This window comes from Ochotona princeps, chromosome 4 (genome assembly GCF_030435755.1).
Source record: "Ochotona princeps isolate mOchPri1 chromosome 4, mOchPri1.hap1, whole genome shotgun sequence".
In the NCBI taxonomy this organism is placed as follows: Eukaryota; Metazoa; Chordata; class Mammalia; order Lagomorpha; family Ochotonidae; genus Ochotona; species Ochotona princeps.
This window is the reverse complement of record NC_080835.1, coordinates 26,526,385-26,553,260: the sequence shown is the minus strand read 5'-3', so window position 1 is coordinate 26,553,260 and position 26,876 is coordinate 26,526,385. Positions and strand designations below refer to the sequence as shown.

The 26,876-nt window shown below is 44.3% G+C and overlaps 1 protein-coding gene and 1 non-coding gene across 2 annotated transcripts in view; one reads left to right on the top strand and one right to left on the bottom strand.

Annotated features, from left to right (window-relative positions):
• Window positions 1–26,876, top strand: part of KIAA1549L (KIAA1549 like) — a 305,396-nt gene that overhangs the window by 156,989 nt on the left and 121,531 nt on the right. The gene's annotated exons all lie outside the window — the stretch shown is intronic.
• Window positions 22,061–22,167, bottom strand: LOC118759549 (U6 spliceosomal RNA). The gene has a single exon (XR_004996252.1). It is a non-coding gene; the product is annotated as a U6 spliceosomal RNA (small nuclear RNA).

Here is a 26,876-nt window from a genome sequence, read left to right as displayed (position 1 = left end):
CCATAGCCTAGTGGCTAACCTTGTCTTGCATGCGCTTGTATCCCACATGGGTTCTGGTTCATGTCCCAGCTGGTTCACTTCCCATCCAGCTCCCTGCCTTGAAAAGCAGTAGAGGATGGCCCAAAGCTTTGGGACCCTGCACCCATGTGGGAGACCTGGGAGAGGCTCCTGGCTTCTGATCAACTCAGCTCAGCTCAGTCCTCTTGGGGAGTGAACCAGTGGATGGAAGATCTTTCTCTGTCTCTTTCCTTCTCTGCAAAATCTGACTTTCTAATAAATGTAAGTAAATGTTTAAAATACACACACACACAGCCTGCTTACTTCCTGACTTCTTCCAATCCAAGTTTCAATTTCTCTTGTGGCTGAAGAATTGACAAGGTTTTGTTTTATTCTAGCCAAGATGTGGTGGAATCAGCCAGGTTTGCGCTTTCCAGAATTAAATAGTCACTCTGTGACTGTATGGTGGCAGGCGATAGTGTTATTCTACTTTTTGAAAATATATTTTTTGTAGTAATACTTAGACTGAAGAAAGATCCTTGCATCCTCAGCTCAGATGCTAGTCAATGTGTCTAATTACTGTTACTCTTAAATAGAATCCTGAATGAGGTCGCGTATTCATGCTTGTCCTCTGTATATACAAGCATCACAGCTTTGGGACATCTGCTGTGCCTGTAGAGCACTAGTTTGCCCAGAGGACCCAGCTGTCCATGGCTGGTGGCAGAGTTAACACCTGGATGAAGATGCTAGTGACTGTCTCCCCTTCTGGCTTTTCCTGCTGGGTGTTGCTGTCACGGTCACCTTCTGGAATTCATTTCTTCCCAAGAGACGTGTTTGTGCTTCCAAGTCGTGTATTTCTACTATTCCTTTTGAAATAGTCACCAATGGCTGCCTCTGTGTGGTGGGACCCCTTGTGGATTAGCTCTGTTAGGTGGAGGAGCTGTAGGTCTGCCAAGTAAGGAGACAAACATGAAGAGAAGGCTGAGGGGATATTTTGAGAATGGTTGGTTTGAATAAAACCTCTATCTCTATTGCCAAAGGCCCCAGACCTGGCTTCCCAATAAAAACAACCCTTGGTGCTCATAGAAAAGATGGTTGTTACACCTTGTTTTTTGCTTGGAAGAAGGTCAGGCCCTAGCAAATTGAGGGAGGCAGTATGATTTAATTATTTTTATTGTTGTTGCTTCTCATTTTAAGGTGTTGTACATTAATAAAAGTGAGGACTTGGCATGTTTCCATTTCTGGAACCAGTTGCCCCTTTGCAGCAAGTGCAGAGAAACATGCTGGGTTGCCCTGTGATTGTGTCATTAGCACAGTCCAACCTGTGGGAAACCTTATAAATTAAAGGGTCCCGGTTCTTCCAACAGGGCTATGAAAAGGAGCCAAAGGAATGGAAGGAGAGATATGGCAGTTAAAAGACTCAAAAGAAATAACAAACATAGTTTTTGTTGTTGGCAAAATTAATCTACATCTAGGTGATAAAAACAACTTCAAAATTATTTCTTGGATTACATCATCCTGAAATGAACAGATTCCTTGCCTTGTAGATGTCAGCATATGACTTAGCCTTGTTATGTGAATGATGAAGAACTGAGGCCCCATGAGGTGAAGTGGTGTATATCCTGTAAACAGGATCAGGTCGGGGAGCCCTGGTCAGTATGCAGCGCTCCTGGGCAAGGAGTGACATGTTCATTCTTTCCCAGCTCCAGTCGTGGTCCACGCCTTAACTTGACCTCTGAGTTCATTGAGAGATAGAAAATCACAGAGGTTTCTTGGTGTTCATTGTTCTGCAGATACTCAGTAAAATTACTTTGACCCTATGTATAGTGGCTGTAAACTCAGGAACTATGATGCTCTCTGACTTTCAGATTCACAAAATACAGTTATTTTATTGCTTTCTGCTTGCATTGATGTGATAAAGTCAGTTCCATAGATGAGCACTATTAAAATATTTCAAAGTTATAATTAAAGCTGTAAAATCATCCTTACCTTTATTACTAAATTCTTTTTTTCCTAAGTAGTTCTGGCACTGACTCAAATGACTTATTTTTATATGTGTAGTCATTTTTTCCTGGGAGATCCATTCTTAAATTCAAAGGGTGGCTTCTTAGAGAATGAAAACTATGGGGGCTTGCCTGGTGACATAGCATGTTAATCCTCTACCTGTGGGACTGGCACCTCATTTGGATGCTGGTTCAAGTCCCAGCTGCTCCGCTTTCAATCCAGCTCCCTTCTCAGGGACTGGGAAAGCAATGGTGGCTGACCTAAGAGTCTAGACCCCTGTAACCACGTGAGAGAAGTGGAAGAAGCTCCTGGCTCCCAGCTTTAGACCAGCCCATCACCAGCCATTGCAATCATTTGGGGAGCGAACCAGCAGATGAAGGATCTCTCTCTGACTTTTCTTCTCACTCTGTAACTCTGCCTTCCCAATAAAAATAAACAGATGTTGAAGAAAAGGGAAGAAGTTGGAACTGTATGGTAGATTGATAAGAAAAACAACCAGTTAAATCCTAAGGATTTTGAATAAAGATACATATCTTATAGCAATGTAAATAATTTAGCCATCAGCTTCACCCTACTGAAATAAAAAGGGTCAAGTTATTCAATATTTCAATCCTGCTTTGGGAAAGAAAATAGATGTTAAAGAAACCACTAGTACGGAAATGTTGATTTCTTTTAAAATATACTGCAGTGACACATTTTTGTTGTTAAAAAATTTTTTTAAAAGATTTATTATTATTGGAAAGCCAGATACACAGAGAGGAGGAGAGACAGAGAGGAAGATCTTACATCTGATGTTTCACTCCCCAAGTGAGCCACAACGGGCCGGTGCTGCGCCGATCTGATGCTGGGAACCAGGAACCTCTTCCAGGTCTCCCACACGGGTACAGGGTCCCAAAGCTTTGGGCCGTCCTCAACTGCTTTCCCAGGCCACAAGCAGGGAGCTGGATGGGAAGTGGAGCTGCCGGGATTAGAACCGGCGCCCATATGGGATCCCGGGGCGTTCAAGGCGAGGACTTTAGCCGCTAGGCCACACCACTGGGCCCATTGTTGTTAAATTTTTAAAATTTTTTGAAAAGAGCTAGGACTTCAGGTTCAATTATAGGTAATTAACAACACATGCAGTGTGCCACAAGAAACATTTAATTTCTCTGAGTATTTGTAAGAAGTCAACAGAACTTAGCACTATTCTGTCTGGTAAATGATTCTAACAATTATTTACTGTGAAAATAATAGCACTAGCAATTACTTCAGGGGAGAAGATGGAATTGTACGCTATTTATCTTGAGGGTAATGGTGTCTGCTTTTAACTTTAAGAAGCTGAGCATGCATAATGACACCAGAACCAGAGCTGTGGAAACCTGCCAGGTACAGAAAACCCTTCTGGTAAGGCCATCAGAGAAGGAGAGAGTTCCACATCCTTTAGAAAGTCTGCACTTACCCAATGTGTCCTTGGCCAAGCATAGACCCTCACAACCCTAATTCCAGAATGTGCTATTCCAGGGTCAAACCCTGTTCACATTTCTCCTATACCTCTCCAACTCCAGCAGTAAAAGGTAGGTATGTTTTTCTCAGTGTACTTAATGATGAAAATGCCAGGTCATCATATGTTTAAATATACCACTTTGTTGAGGTATGATTGAAATATATGAAAAACAAAAAGCGGTCAATCTGAAGTGCTTAGAAGTAAGCTTATATTCATGAAACTATCAAACATTCGTCACTATCAGTGCCCTAAACTTACCCATCATCTCCAAATTTCCTTCATCCCACTGCCACCAACTTTACCTTTTTTTAAAATCTGAAACAAGATAAGGAGAGACAGAGATCTTCCATCCACTAGTTCACCCACCAAATGGCTACAACTTCCAATGTGGGAAGCTTTATCGGTACTCCCACATGAGTATAGGGGCCCAAATACTTGGTGCTTTCCCAGGCACATTAGAAGGAAGCTGGATGGGATGTGGTAGCAGCCAGGACTCAAACTGGCACCAACATAGGATGCTGGTATTTTAAGCAGTGGTTTCACTTACCCCTTTGCTTTATTTTTATGGTAAGAACATTAGCACAAGGTCTACTGTCTTAGCAAATTATGAAATGTATACTGCCATACCAATTGTAGGCCCTATGTTTTCCAGTAAATCTCCAAATCCTATACTATATCATTGATTTTCAGACTTGGAGAGTTAATGAGCCAATCAAATGGAAGTTTTTTAAGCCTAATTTAGATTTGCTAATGTTTATTTTTTTATGTAAGGGCATAAGCAAAATATGGTCAAGTGCTGTCATTGTTATTTAGAAACTAAAGGAAATTTTGGCACTAAAAATGGAAGATTATCCATGGGACATAAAAAGGGATCTGGTAAAAACACAGCATGCACACGGAGGAAAAGAGAGAAATTTTTTATTTTGTTTTGTTTTATATTGGTCTTGTAAAAAATTGCATCCAGCACTGGAGTTTGATCTAGTTTGGGAAACTGTTGTCAAGCAATTTGTTTTTAGAAAGTGCCATATCTAAAAAATGGACCCTTCCTAAGTTCCCGAAAGTATGTGGAACGCTTTAGAGTTGAGACCTCATCTTGAGTAGGACTTTACATGGAGGCAGGGCATAGCTATAGTTATGCTTTCATACTCTGGGTGTAGATGGCCTGGGCTAAAATCAAAGTTCCACCACTTGCAAGCTGTATGTTTTGGGGGAAATACTTTTTAAAAAGATTTGTTTTCTTTTTATTTAAAAGGCAGAGTTACAGAGAAAGAAGAAGAGACGGGGTAGTCTTGCATCTGCTGGTTCACTCCCCCCAGTGGCTGTAATGGCTAGAACTAGGCTGAACTGAAGGCAGGAACCAGGAGCTTCTTCTGGGTCCCCCATGTAGGTTCAGGTGTATAAGGACTTGGACGATCCTCCACTGCTTTCCCAGGCCATTAGCAGGTGCTGGGTGGAATTAGAGCAGTCAAGACACAAACTGGTACTAATATCGGGTGCCAACACCACAGACTGAGTCTTATCTTACTATGTCCTGGTGCTGGCCCATGGCAATATCTTCTTAACTTCTTTGTACCTGAATCTGAATCTGTAAGATGAGAGTAAGATTCAGCACCCTTCTGGTAGGACTGTCTGAGGTCTTAGTCCACTTACACCTGTAAACATTGGACAATGATGTGCTGTAACAATACCCAGCATGTGTTAGTGTGTTAGTGTCTACCATGTGAAAGGCACTCAGCAGGTTTACTGAATGAATGTCGAAAGTCTGAGTTTCTTGTTTATTGGAGAACCCTTTTTTAAAAATTAATTATTTTGCATTATGTGACAGTTTCATAGGCTCTGGGAATCCCCCCACTCTTTCCCCTCCTCTCCCCTCTGGTGGATTCCTCCACCTTGATGCAGTATTACAGCTCAAATTCAATCAAGATTCTTTCCTTGCAAACATATACCAAGCATAGAGTCCAGCTACTTATTGTCCAGATGGGTTGAACAGTTTCTTGGGGAGACCATTTCTGGTCTGAAGGTGGAGCTGGTAGAATATCATCACAGTCAATTAAGAGTCCTAATATAACATCAACAGCAATTTGCAATATTATAGAATTGACATGGTTTTGAGTAACCAGTATGGAGAACCCTTTTTTTTTAAGATCATTTTTTTTATTGGAAAGGCAAATACATGAAGAGAAGATACAGAGAGGAAGATCTTCCCCTACTGGTTCACTCCCCAAGTGGCCGCAATGGCCGGAGCTAAGCCTGTCTGAAGTGAGGAGCCTGCTCCAGGTCTCCTACACAGGTGCAGGGTCCCAAGGCCCTGGACCATCCTCCATTGCTCTCTCAGTCCACAAGCAGGAGCTGGATGGGAAGTGGAGCAACTGGGACACAAACTGGTGCACACACAGGATTCTGGCCAATGCAAGACGAGGACTTCAGCCTCTAGGCTACCACATAAGGCCCCAGAAAATCCTTTAACTGTGGACTCTTGTCCTCCAACTATGCAATGTTAAGCAGACACACAAGGTATCTCCTTCTATGCTCTACTAAGCGGTTCAGAGTCTGCCCTAGTCTTTTCCTAAGGAGAGTGGTTTCTGTGCTGGTTGGGCCAAGTGCTGGAATCTGGTTCCTTCTCTGAAAACAATGCCAGTCCCAGCCAGACATTGTGAGGCTTGATAGTGACCCAGAGCCTGGAGGAGGCTGGGATAGAGCAAGGTCCATTGCCAATACCAAAACGGATGTTTGTTGATGTTAGTTTCTACTAGACAAAATCCAGGCACTGAGAGTTAGAAATGGAAATTTTGTTGATGGGGTAAGTTTAAACTGAACAAAAATAGATCTTACTAGTTTATACCAAATGGGAAAAGCGTAGCCTCCATTAGTAAGATGTCTACAATATAAATAAACTAATAAATTTTATTTCACTACAACCACATTTGTAACCATTCAAGGAAAATAAAAATAAACATATTCCCAATCAATCATCAGTGAATATGGAATGAAAAATTAATGCTGTTTGTTATTAACATCGGCAAAATATTCTACATCTTTGTCTCCAAAGTAGATACATGCACGCATTTTATGTCTAATTGTCATTATCCACAAAGTATCACAGAGGCTTTTTCAGTCAAACATCCTTGCATGTCTCCAGTCAGAGGGAAATTAATCAAGTATTGATAGTATCTCCTTACTTAAATTAGCTTAGTGTCCCAAGACTGTGTCAGCATCAATTGGGAGATGAGCACTTGGCTTTTATATTTATTCCAGTGCTTTACAGTTTCTTTTAAAAGCCTTTTTCTTCTTTTTAATTTTAAAAACAGGAAGTTAGAGAGCAAGTGGAAAAGATAGAAAGATCTTCCACATGCTGGTTTGTTCCTCAAATGACTCCAGTAGCCAAACTGGGTCAGGTCAAAGCCAGAAACCAGGAACTCAGTCTGAATCTCTCATATGAATAGAAGGTCCCCAAGTACTTGAGCCATTACCAGCTATCTCCCAGGGTATGTATCAGGAGAAAGAATTAAACAGAGCTGAGACTTGAGCCCAGTTACTCTTATAAGGGAGATGGGTGTCTCCAAACAGTGTCTTAGCTGATGTACCGAATGTCTACCTCTACCATTTTCTTAATGCCCACCATTAGGCTGACTCAAGTGATGTGATGATAGGCAAATTCAAAGGTAAGTTTGACAAAAAGCACTGTGAAATAAGTAAATGGCAGAAGAATTTGTCAGGTATAGCATGACAAAGAACATGGTTTCTGATTCTGTTGGTGGAAATGGGTTGTATACAGGTTTCTGTCTTCATAAGAAGTAATTTACATGTGAATCAGAGCAGTGGTAAATAAGGTATCCAGGTTTGATAGGTTTGATGGTTATCTGAGAGAGCTCCATCAGACTGGGGAAGGCAAGATGACATGGTTTAACTGAGAGAGTACACCTGGCAGGCCAGGCAGGTGATCCAGGAAAGAGTTAAGAGCTGAATATACAGTCTGGACTCAGACTCACGCTTATAAGGAAGTGGGGTACAATTATTCCCACTGTTTCTCCTTTCCCTCCTCGCTGTTCTCTTAAGACAAAGGTTTGCTGAGTGTGAATTAAGTGAAATTCCTCCTAAGCTTTTGGTACTCTTTGCTATCAACCTGGGTAGTCCACTTGGAGGTGGAGCCTTACTTGAAGGAAAGCCATGAAGCTTTTCTTGTCTAATGGTATAAGGCTGGGTAGTTCATTTGAAGCTGAGTAGAGAGGTGTCTTCCTGGGGAGAGTGGGATAGGGTTGGGTGGGGGTTAGGAAGGGAGAGGAGTACATGTGTAAAATTATCTGTGTCTGGGCAGGACTCTGTGGTGTAAAACACTGGGCTGCTTCCAAGGTGTGCTTTGAGTTTCTGCTGATGCTCTGTTTCTTAAGCCCATGTCACATCAGCTTGGAGCTCCATCCCTGTCTCCCATGTAGGCAACAGGGGTCCTTGCACTTGGGCTGTCTTCCTCTGCTTTTTCCAGGCTATGAGCAGAGAGGTGGAACAGAAGTGGAGCAGCCTGGGCTGGATGCAAGTATTGTAGCTGGTGGTATTACCCTGTATGTCACGATGCCGGCCTCTGCCTAGTCTCAAACTTTCCTTGTAGGACACTCATTTTTCTTCAGTTAATAGTGTAAAAAAGATTGTCTTGACATGATTCAATTCCCACTACCTCTGGTTCTTAAGAGATGGGCCACAGGGCTGATGTCATTTATAATACTGGCTTGAATTTGATGGAGCTTATGTTGAGAAATCAAGTTTGTATGTTTTATTTGTATATTCTAACATCATTTTCCTTCCTGTGAATGCTTTGAAACTCTATGTGTGTGTGTCTGTATTTTATTCTGTGTATTCTTCTAACATCTCAGCTAGAACGTCACTTAGATTTGTGAGAAATCTTAATGGGAAAGTGCTCACTTTGCAATCACATTGAGTAAGTCATCTCCAACCACATGCTTGCTTGCAGAAATAAGCAGACTTGAGGGGGACAATGAACACAGAAGCACAGTGAGTGTGTGTTAGTTATTTAAAAAGATTGGTAGAGTTCTAGTTCATACGATATTACGATATTATTACACGCAGTTAATTCCTACAACCTGGTTCTTTACCGTGAGCTGAAACACACCAGACGCAACGAGGTATCTTAGGAGGTTTATTCCAATGGGGCAGGAACAGCAAGAAAGAGGGGAGAGAGAGAAGGGTAAGAGAGGGATAAGAGAGGGGTAAGAGCAGGGTAAGAGAGGGGTAAGAGTGGGGTAAGAGAGGGGTAAGAGTGGGGTAAGAGTGGGGGAAGAGCGGGGTAAGATCAGGGTAAGAGAGGGGGAAGAGCAGGGTAAGAGCGGGGTGAGAGCAGGGGAAGAGAGAGAGCCGCACCTGGGGGGGGCCTTTTTGTCTTCCAGGTGTAGGGGGTGGGGATTGGGAGGGATTGAGGCCAGGCCCCCAGGGGATTGGCGCCTGCAGGTGAATGCCAAGGGATGATTGGCGAGTGGGCGGAGTTGAGGAGGGGGCTGGAAGATTGGGAGGTGGGATTCAGGTGGAATGCCAGGTTACATCCGATTGGTGGATAGCTAGGCCGGCGCAAACTTCATGAGCTGTGAGGAAGAAGGAATGGCGCCGGGTCCAGGGAAGGATATTGGAATAACTCCTTACATTCCTCCCTTTTGTTATATATAAAGGAAGAGGGGCATTGTTCTCTATGGCTTCTAGGAGCTGGTTTCTCTTGGCAGTGGTTGCAGCCTGGTGGGAAGAATGGGCGATGGAAGGACGCTTCTAGTCCTGCAAAAGAAACTGGTTAATGGTTTGATTAAAAAAATTTTACATTTCAGTGGCTGGGAATGGAGGGATGGGTTATTAAGAGTCCTTATTGAAAAGCTGGCTTGAGTTGATTTTCTCTTAACCAGGCCTTCTTGTACTCGATTCTGCATTACTCCTGAATGGTCAGCATAGACAGGGTAGCTTCACCAGGAACCAGAGACCCTGACTACCTATCATCCTATCTAACTCCTCACATTTCCAGAGGAGTGAACAGGGATAAAGGGACATCAACTGCTCTAGCTTCTTCGAGCTGAAAGGGGGCGTTGTTGAGTAACTGCAGGAGTAGGGGGTTCTAGAGGTTCCTGGTAGAAGTAGAAGTCATCAGATGTCTGAAGTACTGCCTGGCACTTGAAGGTTTCTCTTTCTTGAAGTCTAGATAACAAAACAAATCATAATTATAATCTTTCCCAACCTAGCAGGTCATGAGTTCATTTAGAAACCCAATTGGAATACTTGGGCTTTCAAGAATTGTCAGGTTTCAAACTTTGTCAGAGTCAACAGTTTAAAATGATGGACTAGATTTATATCAGTTTAACTTAACTACTTCAAGTCCCAAATTTTGAAACATACCCAATGAGTGCAATGAAACACATGAAACCTTTTGGGTTGCATGAAATTGTTATCTGAAACAATGAAAGGATTAGTGTATGGCATCAGAATACAAACCCATCACAGGACAGGTAAATGCAAGCTGACTCCTTGAGTAACCTTAACAATTATTGCATTTGATGTTTGAAAATACTATAGTAACTTTGAATCTAGCTAGGAAGCAGGCAAGTGCTAGATTTAACAATTATACTTTACCAATCGTTGCAAGCCCTAAGAGTTTCAGGAAGACATAGCCTGGAACATAAAGCACAGTACTTAAAACATTCTGTTACAAGACTACTAGTCACATTGTAGATGGCACAAAATTTTAACTAGTTTTCATTTACAATAACCCAGCAGTTTATAATATTCCAACAAGATTTTACAGAACTTTATACACTTTAAGGCAGAGGCAAGCAAACTACTAACTTTATAGGCTAACAAGTCATGTACTGGCAATTGAAGAACACAAGAATCTTAAGTAGATGAACTGAGAAATCCCAAATAACTTGGCAAATCATGAGCAAGACATGAAATCTGCCTTAGGGCAGTGAGGGTATCCTACCTCAGTGAAGTCTAGCAAAAACTGAAGAGGGAGATGGCAAACATGTGTATCAGGATCCTGGTCATTGAGGCATGCTGAACAATTACAGGTTAGCTAAGTTTTCCCCAGGACTGCTTCTTTTCTGAGCTTCTATATTAGACTGTCACCTAAGCTAATCTGGGGCTCCTGAGAGACCCTGATGGTCACTGTAAGAGAGGGAAGAAGCCAAAGCTAGCTAGGACAGAGAAAGCAGTGTCCAGATGGAAACTTACAGTTTCCCTTCCACTGTGAGAACCACCTGCGGCTCTTCGGTGCTGTTCTGAGCTGTCACCGAAGTCCGTGGATGGCCTTGAGCCTGTGCAGGTTCCTGGGCTGCTTCCTGTCCCACGTGGGAGATCCAATGGGAAATGACTGACCTGAAGTACTTGGCCTTCAGGGGCAGTCACATCTCCAATGACCTCCTTGGTAGTTGGGACATGGTCCTGGGTGTCCTTTCTGATGATCCTTGGCGAAGTGTCTGTTGCTTCTGGAATGAAGAGCACTTGGGAGGCCTCAGGGGGTCTCACTGGAACCAGGAGCACACACCTCTCTCATCCTGCTCTGCCATGGGATCCCCTCCTGGTCTCTGAAGTAAGAGACCATGGTGACCCCTTTAAGAGGATATCAGGATACTTTCAGATCCCATTTGTAAGTTTCTAAAGTTCTTTCCTAATGTCAGAGCAGTTAAGAGTCTGTTATCTATACATCACCTATTCTTCTCTACATAGAATCTAATGGAATATACTCAAAGTCATTCCTCAAGCATTTCAGGAAGCTGGAGGATTACTCTGTGGCCCTAATCTCAAGGAATTATTTAAAACAAAATTAAAAGACTTAGCAATTCTTATTTATGAACATTTCCATCTACGTCAATTAAAACAGACTACATAGTTTGCCACGTAAAGATGTACATGCATACCAGCTAACATACATTGTAAAACAAAACAGGTTTTGTAACAGCTTTTGAAAAATCTCTTAGATGTTTTAAAGTTACCAGTTATTTAGAATTACATCTTGCTGTTAGTAACCCGAATTAAAGATGCTTTCAGTTGGAACCTGTCCACACCTTCTTTGACATACTTTAACCTGGAAATATCTTGTAAAACAAGCACATATACTTATGCTTTGGAGTAATTTAACAGTGGGTTAGGACAACTTTATACCAGAGTATTTTATATAACTGTTACATTACATTAAGTTACAGAACAAGTTGCGTTTTTTCTTTTTCCTCTTTTTTTTTTTTTTTAAAGAAAGGCTAAATCACTTATCTCTTACTCCACCCCTCTCAGCTAATGGGTGGGAGGGAAAGTTAGAGAAATTTAGGCCCTTAGGGTAGCTGGGTGTGGTCAAGTCAAAAGAAACTGGGAGAGCAAGTTAGGCCAAGGGTTAAAACAGAAAAAAAAGTTTTAAACAGGAAATCTTTGCTACCCAGTGAAGAGAGCAAATGGAGACCTTCAGACAGAGGGGGATGGAAGGGAGAGAAAAGCAAGATGGCGGACAGAGGGATGGGGTGGGGGCTGACTGCAGATGGAGGATAAGATGGAGGCTTCTTAGATGACAAAAGAGATGGGGAAAGCACGTGGTGTCAGAGCCCTGGAAGAGGGCACTGGGGTTTCCTACTTCATGGCTATAAAACTATGGAAAAGACAGACAGAAAGCAGAGAGTGAAGAGAGAATGAGACCTCCTGCCCATTTTTCCAAATGCACACACTAGTCAGCTAGATTCCGGAGGATGTCTGGATCCAGAGTGCCATTAACCGGCCACCTGGAGGAGTTAGCTAGGGAATACTGAGGCCAATCCACATTACAGAGGCATATTAGAGTTTTAAGTTTTAGGTAACGAGCCAATTAAAGGGTTTCTAAATTTGCTAGAAGACAGCCCAAGGGGGTGTTGGGAGGAACTGGCGATGAAAAAAATAGCTCCCATGATTAAGACTCAGGACTGATTAACACAGTGAACCCAGTGGTCCATGAAAACAACCCAGTGGTCCGACCCAGTGGTCAAGAAAAAATGGCTCTCGTAGAAGGTCGTCACCCTCTACATAAGGGACAAGCCAGGTCCCAAAACACCGCCTGTATCCGAAGTTGTTAAAAACGACCCAGTGGTCCAGCCCAGTGGCCCAACTCGGAGGTACAGGGGGCCCCCGTAGTGACCCAGTGGTTGGGGGACTTTCAGCCCAGCGGCTAAGAGACACGGCACCCGGCCGGGGTTTACAGAACCGGTCTCCCAAAAACTCCCAGAAGTGGAAAATCAGACCTGGTTAGAGGAGCACAAATGTGCCGAATGCACCCAAAACTCCAAGGGCTGAGAGGGAACCCTACCTATAACAGTGTATGCATGCAATAACTCAGCATCCGGAAAGATGGGGAATACCTCGTTTGCTCCACGTGGAGATGGAGTGCTGGGGAGCACGCGTGGGCTACGTTGTTGCTGGATGGAGGCAGATGCTAGCACTGTCAGGTCAGATGAACTCAGGAACAGCCACGTGGAGGTAGAGAATTCTGGAACTGGCAAGCAGCAACAGGCCCTTGGAGATGAATTCGTGAGCCAGCGGGCGGATGGAGATGGATCCTGACGGCTGCTGACGAGTCTCAGTGGCGCAGATGAAGACAGTTAACACAGATCGCAGTTCTCACGGCTCGGGTCCTGGTAATGGCGGAAGGCCCGAAGGCCACACGGCCAAGTGCCGGGGGAAACCGACCAGTCACAGCACCAAATGTTAGTTATTTAAAAAGATTGGTAGAGTTCTAGTTCATATGATATTACGATATTATTACACGCAGTTAATTCCTACAACCTGGTTCTTTACCGTGAGCTGAAACACACCAGACGCAACGAGGTATCTTAGGAAGTTTATTCCAACGGGGCAGGAACAGCAAGAAAGAGGGGGAGAGAGAGAAGGGTAAGAGAGGGATAAGAGCAGGATAAGAGAGGAGTAAGAGCGGGGTAAGAGAGGGGGAAGAGCGGGGGAAGAGCAGGGTGAGAGCAGGGTGAGAACGGGGTGAGAGCAGGGTGAGAGCAGGGGAAGAGAGAGAGCCGCACCTGGGGGGGGCCTTTTTGTCTTCCAGGTGTAGGGGGTGGGGATTGGGAGGGATTGAGGCCAGGCCCCCAGGGGATTGGCGCCTGCAGGTGAATGCCTAGGGATGATTGGCGAGTGGGCGGAGTTGAGGAGGGGGCTGGAAGATTGGGAGGTGGGATTCAGGTGGAATGCCAGGTTACATCTGATTGGTGGATAGCTAGGCCGGCGCGAGCTTCATGAGCTGTGAGGAAGAAGGAATGGCGATGGGTCCAGGGAAGGATATTGGAATAACTCCTTACAGTGTGACTAATGCTGAGAAAGACAAATGGATTAAGCAGGTGCTTCTTTCTTTTTTTTTTTTTTAAAGATTTATTTTATTTTTATTACAAAGTCAGATGTACTGAGAGGAGGAGAGATAGAGAGGAAGTGGAGCTGCCGGGTTAGAACCAACGGCCACATGGGATCAAGGCGAGGACCTTAGCCACTAGGCCACACCGCCAAGCCCAGCAGGTGCTTTTTTCAAGGATTATGGTTGGAGAAAGGGGTTCATGGTAAGAAATGTACACTGTTGCAAAGAAGATAGAAAAAATTGACCACAAAAATGAGATTATGAGATTTACTTATTATTATAGTTTAGGAAAAATATGAGACTCTAAAACCCTTAATTAACACATGCGGACTACTGATCATGTGCCAGGACATGTTCCAAGTGTCTACCTGGATCCATCCTTTAATCTTAAAAACAACTTTGAGAGGCAGATGTTATCATACATATCTTAGAAAGCAGCAGAGGGACAGGGGGTGGGGTTTGGTGCAATGGGTCAATTAGTTAATCCCCTTGCATGCTCTGGGATCCCATATGGGCACCAATTTGTGTCCCAGCTGCTCCATTTCCCATCTAGCCCCCTGCTTGTGGCCTGGGAGAGCAGCAGAAGATGGCTCAAAGCCTTGGGACCCTGTACCCACATGGGAGACCTGGAAGAAGCTTCCAATTTCTGGCTTCTGGCTTTGCTCTGGCCATTGTGGCCACTTGGGGAGTGAACCAGCAGATGAAAGACGTTCTCTCTGTCTCTCCTCTCTGTAGATCTGCCTTTCTAATAAAAATGAATAAATCTTTTTAAAATTTTATTTTTGTTGATGTTTACATAGTTGATCAGGGTGGGAAGTGTTGAGGATCAGGGGATAGTGGATGAGACCATTGTTTACACATTTTCTTTTTCCTCTTCCTGTATATGGGAGAGAGGAGAAACCATGTCCAGCCTCCCAATCACCTCATTACCCAGGGGATGGGGAACTGCTACCCAGTGTCATCCCAAGGTCCTCATTGTGGAGCATTTCTGAGGAGTCTGCTCATGTGGTTTCGATAGTTCTGAGATGCTGCTGATAGCGCTACTCTAAGGAAGAGGAGATCCTTCCAAGTTCAATTGGGTGTCATAGACCATCTCCAAAGTTCCATTAACCCTGAAATTTGTTGTCAAGCTTTACTGGGGTAGTTGATCAGTTTGTTCTGCCCCCCATCGTCAGCAAACCAATGGGTGCTACATCCAAGCCCAGCCCTGTTCAAATCACACTCAGCCCTCACGTACCACAGAGGGATCTACAGCCCTGTCAGAGCAACCCCCAATAACCTTCGCTGGACCCCCCCCCCGGCCAGCTCTGGTTCCTATGCCTGCCAGCATGTACAGTGGACTGGTCCGGTCTGTCGTATAGCCCATCCTGCTATCATACACATCATTAGGCATTGAAGCCTAACTCAACCCAACTGATTCCACCCTTTAAAAAAAAAAAAGGAAAGGAGCAAAGGGAACAGAAAGGTCATTAAATTGACCTCAAGGGACTCAGCTGCAACAAAGCAGGGGTCCCAGCCTCTTTGATTTAGATCCTGTACCCTGATGCATCATTTTCATGGCTGGGATTATAGCTGTGAGTCTGTGAAACAGAGTGACCATCAAGAAAGTATTCCATAGGTATTGTGGAACAAATAAGGGATGTGACTGATGACCTTACGACTAAGTGGAGGAAAAGTACTCTAGCGGAGCAAAAAATAAAGAGTTGTGGGATTAAGGACATCCCAATCATGGGCCAATCACTTAGAAAGGTTTCAGTTGTAAAGTTTTTCAAATAATACGAAGTTTAGAAATATGTTTCAATTTTTTGCCTACTTCTGCAGCCCCTATGATTGCTTTTCTTAGGTGCACAATTTTCGCTATCTCCAAAGTCTCATTTAATGAATGTAAGTGGACTCAACTCCCTCATGTGCCATTAGGAAGGTCTGTTAGTAGTGTTGCATTCTGGTCATGGGGAAGAGCTGCTTCCTTGGTCCACCTGTTGTGGTCTAGCTTTGGGCCAAATATTTATTTCCTAGGCTCTTGCCTCTCACTTATAAAACATTTTAAGCGGCCCCAGCAGTGTGGCCTAGCAGCTAAAGTCCTCGGCCTTGAACGCACCAGGATCCCATATGGGCGCCGGTTCTGATCCTGGCAGCTCCACTTCCCATCCAGCTCCCTGCTTGTGGCCTGGGAAAGCAGTCAAGGGCGACCCAAGGCTTTGGGACCCTGCACCCGTGTGGGAGACTCAGAAGAGGTTCCTTGTTCCCGGCATCGGATCGGCGCAGCACCGGCCGTTGCGCTCACTTGGGGAGTGAAACATCGGACGGAAGATCTTCCTTTCTGTCTCTCCTCTCTGTATATCTGACTTTGTTATAAAAATAAATAAATCTTTAAAAAAAACATTTTAAGCAGGAACCAGTACGGCTCAAGTAATTTTAAAGTTTATTCAAAAGGTAAGCAAAACACATATGTGGGATATGTTCAGGGAGAGTGAGCCAGGAACGGTAAAGGGTAAAGGAGAGATATTGCTACCTCTTGTCCTTGGAGTTAAGTCCACAGGAAACAAGAGAGCAAGCAGGTCCACCAGAGGCCAAGAGCCTGAGCGATGAAGCATGGAATGGAGGTGCAAAAGCAAAAGCGAATGTGAGAGCAGGTCCCCTCCCCTAGGTGGTAGGCAACAATACCCTCCACCCCTAACTTTGATTTGATGGATAGATGAGTGTCATTGGACAGAAAGGATTACATAAGGGAGGGAGGTGTGGCTTCCAAACTCCTGACCCTGGAACAGCTGCCTGAAACTGTATCAAGACAACTTGGTGTTCCATACGGAAATTAAGGGGAAAAGTCTCAAACACAGGGCAAGAGACTGAGCAAGCTTGTTTTCAAGAAATGACAAAAGTTCCCTGAGGCGGAGGGCATGCAGGCGAGAAGGCCCCGAAGCTGGCAATCCCATGTCGCTGTGGGGCTGGTCTCTTTTCTGTTTTTTACTTTTTATTTCTCTTTCACCCTTGTCTCCGATGCACTGGCCGCCTACCCTAGTGTAAGTAGTAGGGGTTGTACTTGGATTGGCTCAGTGCCTCTGTCTGTAAAGGGGCCAGTAACCAGAACCCCAGCTTCTGTCTAAATGCTGCAAGCATTAGTAGTTGGTTAATATTCTCCATATCCCTTACCCTTAACTTAATGTGTCATATTTATCCCTCTTCCCTCTTTTTCTATTCTAAGTTGTATTTTCTTACATTTTGTTTTTCCCCAGAGAGGTAAATTTTCCCAGAATGAGAAGTCCATTGTTTTCTGCAACCATGCTTCAGGGACCATCTTTGCCTACAGTAAGAGAGTCACATTCTTGAAATTCAGTTACTGGTGGTTGATTGTATTCTGTGTTCAGTTTCAACTTGTTAATGACCTTGGCAGGAAGGGGGAGTGGGGAGAGACCCTGAAGTCCTATTGTTTTGCTTTTTCTTTTAAAGATTTATTAATTTTTTTATTGGGAAGTCAGATATATAGAGAGGAGGAGAGACAAAGATCTTCGACCTAGTGTTTCACTCCCCTAGGGGAGCAATGGCCAGAGCTGAGCCAATCCAAAGCCAGGAGCTTCCTCCAGGTCTTGCAGGATCCCAACACCTTGGGCTGTCCTTGACTGCTTTCCCAGGCCACAAGCAGGAAGCTGGATACAAAGTGGGGCAGCCGGGACACTAACTGGTGCCCATATGGGATCCTGGCACATGTAAGGCAAGAACTTTAGTTACTAGGCTACCGCACTGGACCTTATTATGCTTTTCTTGATGAGGATGCCGTTCTTCCAAGGAAGTGACCTTCTGAGTGGGTGGTGCCTGAATTCAGAAGAGAAGATCATTGTGCTGGCTCCCGTCACCCCACCCACCACTGTACAAGAACTATGATGATGAAGTTCAACAGTGAGTCCATTATTGGTGACATTGAAGAGCAACGTGTATCAGAACAGCAGGGCGGTGGTTAGAGAAATTGTAATGTCATTTCTTAGTGAAAAATATGCAGCTTCATCCAGTATGGAAAATGCTTTCACTGCAATGTCACAAGAGAAAGAACAAGTTGGATATCCATTGTGGTTCAAGGTCTGTAGAACAGGCAAGCCAGTGTTTCCAAGAATAATAGCCAGCAAGTAAATCCAGCCCAGTGTGAATCGTGGTTTTCTCAATGTGGAGGGGAGAGGCATGTATGTATAAGGGATGTAAGAAGAGAGGGGTTCTTCCTATTCCTTTCTACTTTCTGTCTTAAATTTTCTGTAATGATCCATCAATGCAGGTGGTCTTAAGGGAAAACAGCAAAATAGTGTTACTGTCAGGATACGGAAAAATCAGCTTTATTTTCATACCTGTTTCACAAAAAATTTGAAAGCTATACACTTTCTTTAAAGAAAAAAAAAAGATCTGCGAGAGCTTTGAAAGTTAAAATACTTCTGTTGATGCTGTAAACAGAACCTCCTCTTTGCTGGCATCCTGTCAAGGAATGGCAATTTGATTCTATTAACTGGTGCATTTCGTTTTAAAAAGCCCCTAGAGGAATCATCTCGAGCAAGCACATCCCAGGTGCCAGGCTTAAGAACTTCTGCTCTATGCAAGGGTTTGGCACGTAAGAAAGTATGGGGTGAGCAGTGTCTGCTGCAGCATGCCCTTGGCTTTTAATCCAGCTCTTTTGACCTTCTGGGAATTGAAGCCCGGCAGGTCTGTGTGATCTAGAGCTATGTTCACTGATGTCTTCTGAAGCAGCGGTAGAGACAGACACATCATCAGAAAAGCAGGTGCTGCGTGGGCTGCAGTTGGCTCGAGTCACCCTGGGAGGACCAGGCCTCTGCAGGCGTAGAGATGGAGCAGGATTTGCTCCTTCCCACATGGGGTAGAGTCCTGGATCTGGAGTCCAAAGGGTTGAGTCGCTCTCAGCTGCGGAATAACCCTCGGTGTGACCTTGACCAAGCTAGCACTGGATCTCTCTGAGCTCTGGCCTCCAAACCTGTAACATGGTTTTTCTTTTCCTTTTTTTAACTTCACAGTCCTATGAAGCATGAGATGAGATGAAGAATGAGAAAACATTGCCATTTTTAAGCTGTTCCCCAGATGTGTGGGGTTGTGACATGTATGATTTGCAGGTGTGTCTGAGTTGTGCAGCATCTGAACCCCTCTGAGTACATCTGTGCTCATTCTGGGCTGAATGAAGAATGACGACAACCATAATACCAATAATAGCAGTCACCTCATTCCAGGCCTCAAAACAAATGCCTGAGTTGGGTCCTGTGATTTTCCCCTTTTTACAGACAAGGAGACTGAAGCACAGAGGGACTGAGCAAGTTGTTCAAGACTACACATCAAATTGATGAGTGAGTGTGTGTGTGTGAGAGAGAGGGGTGTGTTCAGGAAGTCTGACTCTAGGACCTGAAACAAACCTCTAGACAGTTTCCTCTGAGATATAAGAAAGAGGAGGTTGTTGTATTTATTAATATTTGATAATGGGTTGCTTTAGTTTCTTGCATTAAAGAGGTATTAGTGATAAGGTTTAATTTTTTTAAGACTTAATTATTTTTACTGGAAAGGCAGATTTGCAGAGAAAAAGAGAGACAAAGATCTTCCTTCTGTTTGGTTCACTCCCCAAGCAGCCACAATAGCCAAAGCTGAGCTTATCAGAAGCCAGGAACCAGAAGCTTCTTCCAGGTTTCCCTTGCAGATGTAGGATGCTTAGGCTTTGTGCCATCCTCTGCTGCTTTCTCAGGCCGCAAGCAGGGAGTTGGATGGGAAGTGGAGCAGCTGGGACATGAATCAGTACCCATATGAGATGCCGGAACTTGCAAGGTGAGGATAAGCCAATTGAGTCATTGCTCTGGGCCCCAACTTTAGTTTTCTTTAAGGGCTGCAAATAAGGAAAGTTGGTGATGGGCAGGGAGGGGCAAGAGAACTGTCAAGTGACTATGATTAGCAGCACAACCACACATACTAGTGGGACCAGGGAAGACTGACTCCTCTTGTCTCCAGCAGTTAGCATAAGGAAGGGTGATGGCTTGGGGAGGGCCACCACCCAGGCTGAGCTACAGGGACAGTTTGGTGCAAACAGGAAGTGATCTAGGGCAGCCCTTGCATGAGCACTTGGAGTAAGGTGGCCTCAGGAGGAAGGGCTCATCTAGGAGTCCTGGAATAAAAACAGCAGTGTCTGAGAGGCTGGTGGGGGGGCGGTACGGTGGGGAAGCCGCTGGCAGCCAAGCAGCCTAATGCACGGGTGTGCTGATTGGAGGTCTACAGTTCTGTTTGCCATGTGCCAGGGAGGACTGAAGAGTAGCAGTGTCACTGCCCTGGGACTGGGTCTTGGGTATGTGTCATGAGAATGGCAACAAACGGGCAGAGCTGAGATGCTCAGCAAGGCAGATGCCTGCATGTCCACATGTGCCTAGGAATTCAGCAGGCAGTTTTCCATGTTTCAGACACTAGTCGGTGAGAGGTGTATGTGTGCAAACCCACTCAGCATTCCAAAAGCTCATGTGTACTTAAGCCTCCAGGGATTTCGCTGTGTGCCAGTGATTGTTAGATCTGAAGTGCTTATCACTTTCCTAAAGCATTGAAAATGCTGTTTTATTCATTGGAACAGGCTTAGTTTTAAAATGCCTTGTAAGGAGGATGTTCAGCAGAGAAGTTCCAACGCCACGTGGGACATGCCTGTCCTGTCTCCAAGTGCCTTGATTCAAGTTCTGGCTCTGCGCCTGAGGCCAGCTTCCTGCTAATGGTGACTCAAGTAGTTGGGTTCCTACCACTTATGCAAGAGACCTGCACCAGGTTCCTGGCTCCCAGATGCAACATGGCCCAGTTCTGACTGATGTGGGCATTTGGGGTGGGGGGTGGGGAAGGGAGTAAAACAGGATGGGAGCTCTCACTTGTCTTTCTCTGCCTCTCAAGGAAATGAATTTTGAAAAAAAAAAAAAAGAAAAGGAAATGGGATTTAGATGGAAGAGTAGATCCTGCTGTTGAAATGTCCCATTGTGTTTGCTGCTATGACTTTGTTCCTGTTCTTGTGGGGTTCTCTCCAAGTTCTAGATGCACTGGAATTTTTGTTTCACAGCTCGTTCCCTGTGACTTTCCAAACAAGCATATTAACTTGTGCTTCTTTCTGGCTGTCTTGATGAGACTTCTTGCCATGCTTCATGCTGTTCACCAAGGATCATACAGCAAGCTTTCCCAGCTCCTTACTTCCTACATCTATTCCTTTTCTTTTTAAAACAACAGCTGTTGATAATCTCTGCATTTCCAGGGATTGGGCATAGCTCATCTGAGTCCCCTGTGTCAGGTCCCACAAGCTGAAGGTCCTGAAGTTAGCTTGGATGTGTTCTCAGTGGGAGACGTGGCTGGAGAAGACTGCTTTCAGGCTCCCTCATGTTCCTGCCAGTTTGTTTCCTCCAGGTGGTTGGACTGAAGGCCCTGGCCTCTCTACTGCTGTGGGCTCCAAGGAGCCACTTGGCAGTTCTTGGAGACTGGATGCAGTCTCCAAGTGTAGACCATGGCTTCACCAGATGAACTTCTACTGCAGGGGCTCTTGCTTCATCCAGTCATCAAAGAGAGTAACAGAGTGAGTGTGTCAGCAAGAGAGTCCTAAACTTGCCTAAGACAGTATTGCCAGGATGGTGAAGTCCATTGCCATGGGCATGTTCTGTTGGATGGAGCAGAATCGCAGCTTCTTACACTCAGGAAGTAGAGATCCCAAAGACGTGACCCCCAGGGGAGAGTGAGCATGAGGGCCACCGGAGAGCCTGTCCAGCATACCCACTGTGTCAAAATCCCACTTCCCTGTTTACCTATTGTGCATTCTGCAATTTGATTTTTCCCTACTTGGAACTTCCTTTCCCCCTCTGTTTGACAAGTATCATCCATCTCTCATCCCCTTCATCTTACCATCCCTTCTTTCTTTTTTTTTTTAATTGTTTTTTTGTTACAGTTTAGTTGGTGCTGGGTTCTCCCTTCCTCCTCTCCCAAGTTCCCTCCCCTACCTTCTGTTCTCCCCTCCCAATTTTACAATGGGTGTTTTTCGTGAATTTTCACAAGTCCATATGCTGCCACTGGGGTGTCTCTCAAAAATGTAGGAAATTGTCATTCATTTCATTGTGAGTCCATCTTTGCGGGGCATGCATATTTTTCTTTGTTTCCACCTATGAACATATTAATTTCTGTTACATTTCCATGATGTATCCCCTTGAGTACAGTCCACCACAGGGAGGAGAAGCAGAAAAATAAAAGGAAAAAACATGGAATGCTTCATGAATTTGCATGTCATCCTTGCGCAGGGGCCATGCTAATCTTCTCTGTGTCGTTCTAATTTTAGTGTATGTGCTGCCAAACTGAGCACATCATCCCTTCTTATGCTTTCCATCTTGCACCTTGAAGGAGTGCAGATCTAGGGCCTGATATGATGGTTCAGTGACTAAATTCTCACCTTGAACGTGCTGGAGTCCCATATGGGTGCCAGTTTGTATCCTGGATGCTCCACTTCCCTTCGAGCTCCCTGCTTGTGGCCTAAAAGGGTAGTGGGGAATGGCCTAGAGCCTTGGAACCCTGCACCCACAGGAGGAAATGGGGGAGGCTGCTGGATTCAGATTGGCTCAGCTCTGGTTATTGCAGCCACATGAAGAGTGCACCAGTATACAGAAAATCTTTCTCTCTCTTATTCTCTCTATAAATCTGCCTTCCCAATAAAAATAGTAATTAAAAAAAATCAAGAGTGCAGATCTATCGCTTCTTGGCCTTTGGGCTAAGATCAAGTGTAATGAGTGTAGATCTACTTTACTTCATCAATGTGGGCATGACTCTCAAATTTTGTGTACAAACCAGAATTCCTGTTCATGGAAATAAAGTGCTCTTAACTGCTTCTGGCTTTTGAAAACCACCTTAAAACTATGGAGAGTCACCCCCTAGAAGTGAGAAACACAACCCTAGGTATATTATGCAGTTACTGTTGCTACATAGAAGCCACCTCTCACTTGGTGTCAGCAAACAGCCATTTCACTATACTCATGGTTTTAGGAGTCCAAGCAGAGTGCAATGAAGGTGGTTTATCTGTGTTTTCTGATGTCAGAGGCCTTGGGTGAAAGAATTAAGTGGTTGGTGGCAGGAGAGGCTGTAGGCTTCTTCTTTATCTAAGATTTATTTAGTTTTATTGGAAAGTCAGATATACAGAGAGAAAGAGCTTCCATCTGCTGATTCACTCCTAAAGTGGCCACAGTGAATCCAAAGCCAGGATCCAGGAGCTTCTTCCTGGTCTCCTACGCAGGTGCAGGGTCCCAGGGTCTTGGGCAGTCTTCAGCTGCTTTCTCAGACCACAAGCAGGGAGCTGGATGGGGAGTGGGGCTGCTGGGATACAGACCGATGTCCACATGGGTTCCCAGCGGGTGCATGGTGAGAACTTTAACCACGAGGCTACCACACCAAGGCCCTGGATGGTTCTTCGTTCACATGTCTGGACAGGGATGTCTGGGAGGCTGGGTTCAGCCTCTGCTGTGGAATGTGGTGGTGAGGCAAAGCCTGCCTGTGTGGTGTAGACTGCTCCCAGACTGCTAGCTGGCTTCTAGGAGGGAGGGCAAGAGAACATTCCCAAGGTGAGCATTCTAAAAGACCAAGCTGGAATTGTATGGCCATGGTCATTAATGAAGTAGTCTTGGAAGTCACATGGCATCACTTCTGTGCATTCATTCTCATTGGTGGAACAGGCTGAAACCCACACAGATTCATGAAAGTGAGAATAGATCCCTATTCTCCATCAGGAGCATGAAGGGGATTTGCAACCATTTGAAGACCCCAATTCCCAAAAATATCACATATGTAAATACAGACATGTGTGAAGGAGGACTAGAAAGGATTTCTAACTCCTATCCATGACTCAAGTCCACTTTTCAGCTTTCCTGCCATCTTGTGTCTGGACACAGCAGATGTTTCCTAAGTGGTATACTGTCATCCTCACTTGCCTCTTTCCAATCTGTTCCTAACTATGCAACCATCATAATCCTTCTAAAATAACAACTTTTCTTCTGAACATCACCATCGAACTAAAACTTCTGATGGCTTAGTGGTCTGAGTATTGCCTCCTATGCAGCCTCATCTCATACTATGCCTGCCACCTCTTCCTGATCTAGAATTAACTTCTCTCAGCTCCTTGTACTGAAAAGGATGCTGCTTCCAGCCACAAGACCTTTGCATGTGTCTGCTTTACAACATGAAATCCTTATCCCTGTTTTGTTTGCTTGGTTAACATCTGCTCACTTTTTGGATCTTGACAGGTGTTGCCTCAGTGATGTAATTTCTGACCTTCTTGCTCAGGTCACACCCTCCTATTGCATGCTTTAAAAAAAACTTTAAAAAAACTTTAATCAGAAGGCAGAGAGATAGACATTTTTCAAGTACCAAATCACTCCCAAAATGTCCACTAAAAAGCAGGATTGGGCAAACTGAAGCCAAGAGTCAGGAGCTCAATCTTGAACTCCCCCAAGAGTATCAGGGACCCAAGTACTTGAACCATCACCTGTTGCTTACCAGGGTATACACTGACAAAAAGCTGAAATTGTAGCCAGGACTTGAACCCAAGCATTCTGACATGGGACATGCACCTGTCAAATAGCGGTATAACCACTACATCAGTTCCCTACACCACTGGGTGCTTTCATTAACTATATATCGTTTATTGTAACATTTATCCTTTTGCGTTGAAGTCCATGTCTCACATGACTCATGTGAGTTCCATGAAGCTGCATGTGTTTTTTCCATGGCCCATGGTCTGCCATCCAATAGACAAATGCTAACAGGGAAGATGGGGAGGAATTAATCTGAAGTTGAACCTTTGGATACTGCCGCTGGTAGGAAACTCTCAAACTTTAAGCTAGCTCATTCTGTTTTCAGCAGTGTTAATAATTGGAGAATTATTTCGTTTATCATTGAGTTCTAATTTTTATATTCTTTCTGCTGTACGTGGTTAGATTCCTGCCATTCTACATAACATATCAAAGCCCTTTCCTCATGTTTTGGATGGATTTTGGTGCCCTGCAGTGAATAGTGGCCTAACCTACTGTGGTATATGCCTGCCCCTGTTTTCAAGTTTCTGAAAGCCTTCAGATGTGAATATCTGAATTAAGATTCCAAACTTAGAGTTCACCCTAGCTGAGTAGGTGTTCTGTAAGCCTCACAAAGAATGGTGAACTTGACACTCTTAAAAATCAACTTACTTTTCTAAAAAACTATTTAAGATTGTGGTTTTAGCTGAGAAGGAGAGAAATAATAGAACTTTTAATTTGTTTGAGAGAAAAGCACTCCCATTCACTTGTGCACTCCCCAAATGCCCACAGTGACCAACACTGGGCTGAACTGAACTGGGATCCGGAAACAACCTAAGTCTCTTCCATGGGTGGCAGGAACCCAGTCATGTGAGCCTTCATTGCTGTCTCCAAGGATCTGGATTAACAGGAAGCTGGAGTCAAGAGCTGAAATCTGGAATCAAACTCAGGCACTTCAAAATGAGTTGCAGATATCTTAACTGGTTTTCGCTGCTAGGCTAAACATCCACCACATCTTGACCACTGTCCTCGCTATTATTAGAGGGAAGTCTCTATGCTCTGTCCTCATTCTGTCTTGATAAATTTTGGACTGAGTGTAAGTCTGTATTTATTCATATTTTATATCTTGTGTTAGCAGTCATATCACTCAGTTGACATGGCCTTGATAAAAATGTGTTCCTCTGAAATTTTTCCTATCTACTATCTTTTATAAAGTTTTATTATAAATTGTCACATATAAGTCATGCAGATGTATGGGGTACTGTGTGAGGTTTGAACCTGTGTATACTTTGCCAGATGACCACATCAGAGTAATTAGCATTCCATCATCTCAAGTGAAATTGTTATCGCCACTCAGAATCTTCTCGTCTCCTTGTGTTGATATGAACAATGATTCACTAATGGGTATTGTCATGCTATTGTGCATAGAGCAGCAGAGCTTATTTCTCCTAACCAGCTGTGACTTTTTCCCACTGACCAAATCTCTGCTCATCTCTTCTTCCCTGCCTCTGGTAATCATTATCTACTCTGTACTTCTATGTAATTAACTTTTTAAAGATCTATTTATTTATATTAGAAAGGCAAATTTATAGAGGAGAAGAGATAGAAAAAAAGATCGTCCATCCATTTCTGTTTGGTTCACTCCCCAAGTGGCTGCAATGGTCAAAGTTGAACTGATCTGAAGCCAGGGTCCTGGAGTTTCTTCTGGGTTTCCCACACAGGTGCAGGGTCCCACACAGGTGCAGCTTTGGGCTGTCCTCTACTGCTTTCCCAGGCAACAAGCAGGGAGCTGGATGGGAACTGGAGTAGCTGGGACACAACTGGTGCTCATATGGGATGCTGGCACTTGAAGGGGGAGGAATATCCAGCCAAACTGTCATGCTGGGCCCATGATTGACTTTTTTCAGAACCCACATGTAAGAAAATGTGGTGTTTGTCTTTATGTACCTGGTTTACTTCCCTTAATATAGAGTTTTCCATATTCGTCCATCTTGTCACAAATAACATGACTTCATTTTTTAAAAGATTTATTGTATTTTTATTTAAAAGGCAGAGAGAGAAAGGGAGGTCTTCCATCTACTGGCTCATTCCTCAAATGACTGGAATGGCTGGTGCTGGCTGTCCAAAGGCAGGAACCAGCCATTCAAAGCCAGGAGACAGGAGCTTCTTCTAAGTTTCCCATGTGGGTGCAAGGGCACAGGGACTTGAGCCATTCTATGCTAGCAGAGAGCAGAGGGAGATCGGGCTTTTCAAAGCAAGAGCCATGATGATTCTGATCTACTGGCAAGGACACAGTCTGTCTGCACTGGGCTTATAAGGACTGTCTGGCCTGAAGAAAGGGTTGATCTCTCTTACAAAGAGGAGTCAGCAAGCTCACTGGCTGATGTAATATTGCCTTACACCCTGACCTGTTCTAAAGATGTCTTGGGTATCTGTAAATCCCCAGCACAGGGACTTCAAGGACAAAGAAGACTCGGAAAGAGAATATTTTTTTTTTAATAAGCACAAATCATAATTT